The sequence below is a fragment of the Ailuropoda melanoleuca genome, chromosome 2 (assembly GCF_002007445.2).
Source record: "Ailuropoda melanoleuca isolate Jingjing chromosome 2, ASM200744v2, whole genome shotgun sequence".
Taxonomy (NCBI): Eukaryota; Metazoa; Chordata; class Mammalia; order Carnivora; family Ursidae; genus Ailuropoda; species Ailuropoda melanoleuca.
In genome coordinates, this window is record NC_048219.1 from 130,778,585 (window position 1) to 130,785,880 (window position 7,296).

General features: G+C 43.2%; 1 long non-coding RNA gene across 1 annotated transcript in view; it reads right to left on the reverse strand.

Annotated features, from left to right (window-relative positions):
* Positions 1–253: 253 nt before the first annotated feature.
* Positions 254–7,296, reverse strand: part of LOC117801083 — an 8,890-nt gene continuing 1,847 nt past the window's right edge. The window contains exons 2-3 of the long non-coding RNA XR_004623476.1: positions 5,000–5,366; positions 254–3,702 (exon numbers count right to left, since the gene is read on the reverse strand). This is a non-coding gene — a long non-coding RNA (uncharacterized LOC117801083). The remainder of the gene's footprint in view (positions 3,703–4,999; positions 5,367–7,296) is intronic.

The window sequence follows — 7,296 nt, forward strand, 5'->3', positions numbered from 1 at the left end:
GACCTACCAGGATAATCCAGGACATGCTCCTGTCTCAAAATCCTTAACTTAATCATATGTTTGCCATATAAGCTAATATTTACTTTACCATATAGTGTAATATTCACAGGCTTCAGGTTTTAGGATGTGGAGATGTGTTTTTAGAACCACCATTCAAATACAACAGGTGTACGTTAGTGGGGTATCATCCAAGAAGAGTCATAAAATTTCAGAGGAAAGAGTGCACAATGGGTTAGAGTGATGGCCACACAGCCTTAACCCTTTAAAATGTCAAGGTAATTTGCTATTGTCACCGTGGTTCCTCTGAGGTAACACAGTGATGCTGATCCATTAAAGAAGAAACTAAGGGATGGAAAGGATATGTGGGTATTACAGAAAGGTCAAGATCAATATTTAACTATCCTCAAGTCTTCATTTATTGTCTATACTCTGTTACCATCCAAAATGAATTTAAGAGGGATTCAGCGACAGACACACCACGGAGCTTCTGCCATTATTTAAGAGATAGTTTTTCATTTCACCTTGTTTTATTCCAGCAGAAGTTCTCCCAGCGCAGATGCTAATGCTATACATTGGACAAAGGGAGTGCAGCAAGGGAATCTGGGTACTGCCATCATCAACGAATACCAACTCAGCATCTGCCCGGAGTGAAATACTTTGAGGAATATTGAAGATGAATTAAGCGTGCGTTCATGCTCAGGGAGCTACCATGTCATAGAAGACACTTGATCAGGTGACAAGCACGGGCAACGTGTAGGCCAGATAGAACGCTGTGGAAGTGTAAAGCAAGAGAGATCATTCCTGGCTGAAGTCAGCAGGGGAGGCTCCAGGGAGCAAATGCCCTGGAACAGGACATTGAAAAGAAATACCTCACTCAGTAAAACGGGAGCTGGAGAAGGAGTTAGAGTGCGCAAGGGCAAGGGAGAATATATACAAAAGCATGGAAGTAAAAGATTCTGAAATGTATTGGAAAACAACAAGAAATTCAGGGTATATGCAGAAGGCAAAACGAGAGGAGAGGAAAATGAAAGGAAAACTTGTTATAGATGGCCCTTGACTGTCAAGCGAATTATATGGACTTTATTAAATAGGCATGGAGCTGTCATTAGAGATATTTTGAATAAGGAAAAGACATAATCAGACATAATCGGAGTTGTTTGGGAAGATTACTCTGGCAGTGGTGTGAACCACATGGTAGGAGGCGAGGGAGGCGAGATGCTCAAAGATATTAGCAATAGTACAGCCAAGAGCTAAATAAGGGTCTTAATTAAGAAGGCAGCCATGTGAAAGGAACAGAAGAAGTGAGAGCAATTTCAAAGGAAAACTCAGTAGGATATGACTTACTAGGAACATGGGTTTGGAGATATAGCAGGCATCGAGTTTGAGACTGAACTATGGTCATGCAAAATGGCGATGCCATTGGAAGAATTTGAGAAGTCAGGGGGAGGAACAAATTTCACAGCAAAAATGATTAACTTAGTTTACAAGTGTTAAATTACAAGAACTGGCAGGTCCTAAGGTAAAGATGCCAAGAAATGACGTGATTGGAATATAAATGCAAGAATCATTTGAAAACAATGAAAGTCATAGAAATTTATAACACTACAATGGGAGAGAGAAGATATCCTAAAGCTTAAAGAACATCCATAATTAAAGAATGGTAGACGGGCAGAAGCTAGCCAAGAAGGAGAAGACCAAAAAGAAATGATTCCACCAAAAAAAGTAATGAGAGTCCAAATGCTGAGGAGAAAAGAATTCAAGGTAGGAGAGAATTTCATGGATGGGTCATCAATCTCAAACACCGCAAATTTAAAAAATGTATCATCAAGGCACAGACCTTGCATCTGTGTTTAGGATGTCTTTTCTTCAATGGACAGAGAGGCCAAATCAGAAGAGAATAAGGCTAATTGGTAACAAATAAAAGATTATAGATAATTTTTTCAAGAAGTTTAAAGATAAAAAACCAGAAGCCAATATCAGAGGAAAAAGTAAAGTCAAAAGAAAGTTGACATATTTAGATGTTTGGGGTTTTTTTTTTAGAATAAATGCTTATATTCCAATCAATGTTTATCTAGTGCTTACCTTGTGCCATTGAGCTAGTTGGTGAGCTCTAGAGATGATTAGAACGTGATCCTTACTCTCAAGCAGTAAACTCTTGGATAAAATAGAAATTTAAATGCATTGCTCAACATGGTGTGGTGAGGACTGCAAGTAAGGTAGGCAGAAGGCAGTGGGGACACCAAAAAGGGGCATTAGGCTGGCCTGGGACAAGGAAAGCTGAGGACGCCAAGGGTGCCGGGCAGATGCTGCCCTTGAATCTTACAGGACGAGACGCTAGTTAGATTGGCATATTTAATAAAGCGCAGGGGAGAGAAGGACTGCGTATGTTTTCTTCAAAGACAAAGAGTCTTGCGGGAAAAACAGAAGTTGATGAGAAAGAGAGAAGGTAAATAATGACAGCTTGGTTCTGCATGAGGCAGGAAAGGATGCGAGTGGGCACGCCAGTGAAGGCATTTGCCTTTTCCAGGAGGAGACAAAAGGAAGGAGACAGAAACTGATGAAGAAACGGGGCCAAGGAAGGCGGTAAGGAAAGGGACTGAGGGAGGCAGGGGTTCTGCCTTGTTCCTTTCTGTGCAATGAAGGTCAACCACCTGCCAATAGCAGGTGGGACTGGGAAGGACAGAGGAGCGATGATTACTAGATCAATAGTCTTTCGTTCTTTTTAAATTAAAACATTTATTTGCATTGAAGATGACTTGGGGCTATTTCTTCCTAATGCATCTCATGTGAGAAGCAATTCAGCGCGAAGGAGCAGGGCTTAAACTCTGGAGCCAGACTGTCGTGTGTGTCTTGTCCAGTCCTCATATCAGCAGTGTGATGCACGTGGCTTGATAATATCAATAATCTCTGTGCCTAGTTTTGCTCATCTATAAATGGGACAACTAATAGTACCTAGCTCACAGGTTTGTGGTGAGGAATAAAACAATGAACACCTGTAAAGTGCTGAGACCAGTGCCGGGCACACAACACGTACTCAGAAATCTTAGCTCTTATTATTACTAAACCAATGCTATCTCCTAGAACCTTCTGAGGTGATGGAAACGTCTACCGTGCTGCCCAGCACGGTAGTCCTGAGCCGCATTTCGCTACTGAGCACTGGAAGGTGCTTTAAATCTGTGCTCATTTAAACGGAAAAAGCCACATATGGCTCGCAGAGGACCGAGCAACCATTTTAAACAGGGTTGCGCTGGCACAAAAAAAGGATGCTGAGTTCTATCTATCCCCCGAGGACTCTGGTCCTGAAATACTGTAGAATAAGCCCAGCCAATTAAAGATACGGTTGTAGCTCCTAAGAGTCAGCTTTATTTTGCTGCTGATGATCAAAGGTCGTATGGAGAAAGGATGTGCTCACCGCCCTGGTAATTTCCAAGTAGGCTGTGGTATCTGCCAGGATATTTGTTAGATAAACAAGAGGCAAGCGGCGTATCTCCAAGTGAACAGCACAGAGGTTCTCCAGCTTTCCGCGTAAGTGGGTCAGTTGAAAGCCATTAAGAATGACAGCTGGAGTTCTGACAGAAACCAAGAGCTTCTACCCGGATGTAGTCTTGAGCCCTGTTCATATCTGATGACAATGGAGTAATTTCACATCAGAGCCACCAAAAGAGCCACTATCACAGTCTGGGCGACAACACGGAACTCGGTCTACACAATTGATAACACACAAAAAGAAGAGAAAGGTTATCAATGAATAATGCATTTCCTTTTGTGGAAGCAGGAGGAAAAGAAACAAATGGATCATTAATGGGCTTAATGCGATTAGGGTCCACGGTAGGCAGTAGATGGGGGAGGTGGTGCAGCCCCAGCTCCTGCCAGCAAGGCCACCAGCAGAAAAGACTGCTGTGGAGTGGAAGGGGAGGGGCTCGTGGGGGTGTTAGTTTGGAGCTGTTGCTTTCACTTCCCAGTGTTTCAAAGTCTCTTCTTGAATCCAAAATCGGTTGTGTTATCTCTTTCTAGAACAAAACGGCATAGTGGTGAAAACAGTGTATTCCTGAGAACTCGTGAAAAGGTATTATCACATTTGAAAAGCTTAATTAAGATGGTAGTGTGAGAGAACACACTGTTACTATTACGGCTTTAAAAAGACTTTTTAGAGGAGGTAATATTTTTTAAAAGATTATATTTTCCTGGGGCGCCTGGCTGGCTCAGTCACTGGAGTGTGCGACTCTGGATCTCAGGGTTGTGAGTTCAAGCCCCATGTTGGGTGTAGAGATTACTTAAAAATAAAAAAAAAAATTTTTTTTTCAAGATTATATTTTATTTGTTCTATTTTTTTAACATTCCCCATTTCTTTGTGGAAATCCAGGGTCTTAGCCTATATAAGATTCCATGGACCTGAGGAATCTTATTTAACTTTTTGGTGAAGTAGGTCCTCTGGCAATAAATTCTCGTTTCATTTGCCTAAAAAATTTTTTTAATTATTTTAAAATGGTAATGTGAGGAAATGAAGACTAAAGCAATTCAAATAAAAGGACAGGAAATAATTAAGTGAAGAAAAAATATTCTTGAGCGTTGCTAAGAAATCGGACACAAGGGGCGCCTGGGTGGCACAGCAGTTAAGCGTCTGCCTTTGGCTCAGGGCGTGATCCCAGCGTTATGGGATCGAGCCCCCATCAGGCTCTTCCTCTGTGAGCCTGCTTCTTCCTCTCCCACTCCCCCTGCTTGTGTTCCCTCTCTCACTGGCTGTCTCTATCTCTGTCGAATAATGAAATCAAAAAGTCTTTAAAAAAAAAAAAAAAAAAGAAATCGGACACAAAAGTTGCCGGCTCTAGCTGCTGACTTTATGCAATAGGGCGCCTTGCCTGTAGGACGGCATACCTCGCTCTTTTCAAAGGGGGATGCTTGAAATTTACCAATAGATTTCACTATTTTGGAAAATTCTGTGTCTAATATACATGTACATGGGGGAAAAAAAAAACCTTTTTGGTGTAAATGATCCTACCTAATGAAGATCTCATTGCAGGCATTTCTCCTCCTGTACATAGAGAAGTTACTGGTTTGGGGAAGCCAACAGACCCGGGTTCAGACCAAGCTCCCCTTTTTCTTGTCTATGTGATCTTGGGTGAGTTGTTCCACCTCATGAAGCTTCAATTTCCTTAGTGGGAAAATGGTGACGATAAAACATATTCATGGAATGTTGTAGAATTGAAGATAATGAGGCACCCTATGTAAAACACCTAGGAATGCCTGGATCCGAGTCAGGGCTCAATAAGTGCTTGCTGCTCTTTCAGGATGGGGTCAGGCTGTGCATTCTCCGAGAGGCACCCGACTCCACACGATCTTGACACAGCTAAGAGCTGACTTGACCCCTATTTAGACACAGAAACCAAGAAATGTTGACTTTAGGGGATTCCTTCTCCCAGGAAAACACACTTGTCCTGGTGACTCTATTAGGCCTTCAGGATCAGTCAGAGAACACTGGGTAAGGAGGGGGGGAGAGGGAGCAGGAAGAAAGGACAGCTGCTCCTGCAGGCTCCAGATAAAGCCCTAACTCCTAGCAATTCCACCTGAGACTGTTAGGACCCTGTTCTCCTGACCAGTGTCAACATGGAACTGTGCCCCATACGGACTCCATCTACCATCCCATCCTCCAGCACCAGGCGACTGGGGTGTGCCTGGAATTCTCAACCGGTCAGGTAAGCTTATGGCTCCCATCTAGAACAGGGAGCACTACCTAGCCCATCAGATTTTAGGTTTCTATTTTCGAGTATTATCCTTCCTAATATTGAATAATGTGCGTTTTTACTATAGCAAAAGAACTAGAAACATGTTTTAGGGAAGCAAACCGCTAGCCTTACCCGAGGCAGGCAATGGAGTTGGACAATAACCAAGGATGGCTATGAGTGCAATAGGGTGTTAGGGTAGGTCAGAAAAAGTGGGACACGGTTTGGGACAAGCAGTTGCCCTAGAGTTCATCAGGCCAAGCAGGACATGGATTAACGTGGTCTGACTGCAGAGCAGACAGAGACCAGAACTTAGCTGCTGGCCATCAGGCAGGGAGGGCTCCAGGCAGACACAGTCCTGTTCGTATTCTAGGTTTTTGTTGGAGAAAGTGACCTGGAAGCTTCATGAGCTCAGATTCCTCCTGGAACTCTCTGGAGTGTTCTAGAGTCTTTGTATTCAAGGTCTAGTCCCTATGACAATGGAAAACGTCTTCATACCCCCACCAGTCTCTGGTTCCCCTAGGTAGGGAGAACAATCTAGCCTTACTAAATCCTCCAAAAAAGAACTGTATCTTCATGGAAATAGACTCTTCCCATCCTTAGAAACTTTATAAGTAATCACATTTTCCACAGTCTCTCCTCTCCCTGGGGGAGGAACTTAATGTCAGGCTAGAATAGCAAAGTCCTTAGAAAATACATGGTGGAAGTACTCTAAAAAACTGGCTTATTGAAGCAAAGCAATTGGCAGGATAAATATGGGGAATGTTTGGAAAAGATACAGAAAGTAGAGCCCTCTTGAATATACGAGAGGCCTTCAACACATGTGTGTGCCCAGGAGCTGTAACACGATGGCCTGTCCTCATCTGTGGGGCAGATCCATGTGGGGACGTCCATTGGCCTGATCCTCGAGGATGAAGTCTAGTGTTTATCAGAGTTCCATTAAGGATAGCTCTTTGTAGACTATGACTCACTTTTAGGCCTTGGAATTCACTTCGAGTTAAAAAAAAATGCATTTAAAATCATCTAGGGCCTGTATGCCATTTCTATCCAGTGCCTCTGTATTCTTCATAAGCATCCAAGAGAATCATCACCTCCCCCACGAAATACACAAACAAGATGCTAAACAGTCTAAGCTCCCTCCCACTCCCCACCTCCCATCTAGAAACCTAATAAGATTTTGAGTTTTAGGGTGATCCAACAATGCGGTTATATGATCTGGAAAAACACGCCCATTTCCCTTTTTCTCCCAGGCCTCTTGGAAAATGCATATCATGTCGCAGATGGCTTATCCTCGTCAAGAAGGTCTAGAATTTCTAAAACTCTTGAGTTCCTTGTTAGAAAGCCCATATAGAAAGCCCACATTCCTGTGAAATACAAGTGACTACAGAGAAATGCCCTGAACTCAAATTTGTTTCCATTTCAAGGGAACTGGAACAAAGGGTCACTTTGAAATGTAAGAGCAAGATAAGAAAAACAAATAGCAGCCCAGATGTTCTCTTTCCCTCTGAATGCTCACGGTGGCGGTGGCAGGTCCCCCCCCAACCCCCCCCCCCCCCCCCCCCCCCACCCCCGGGGG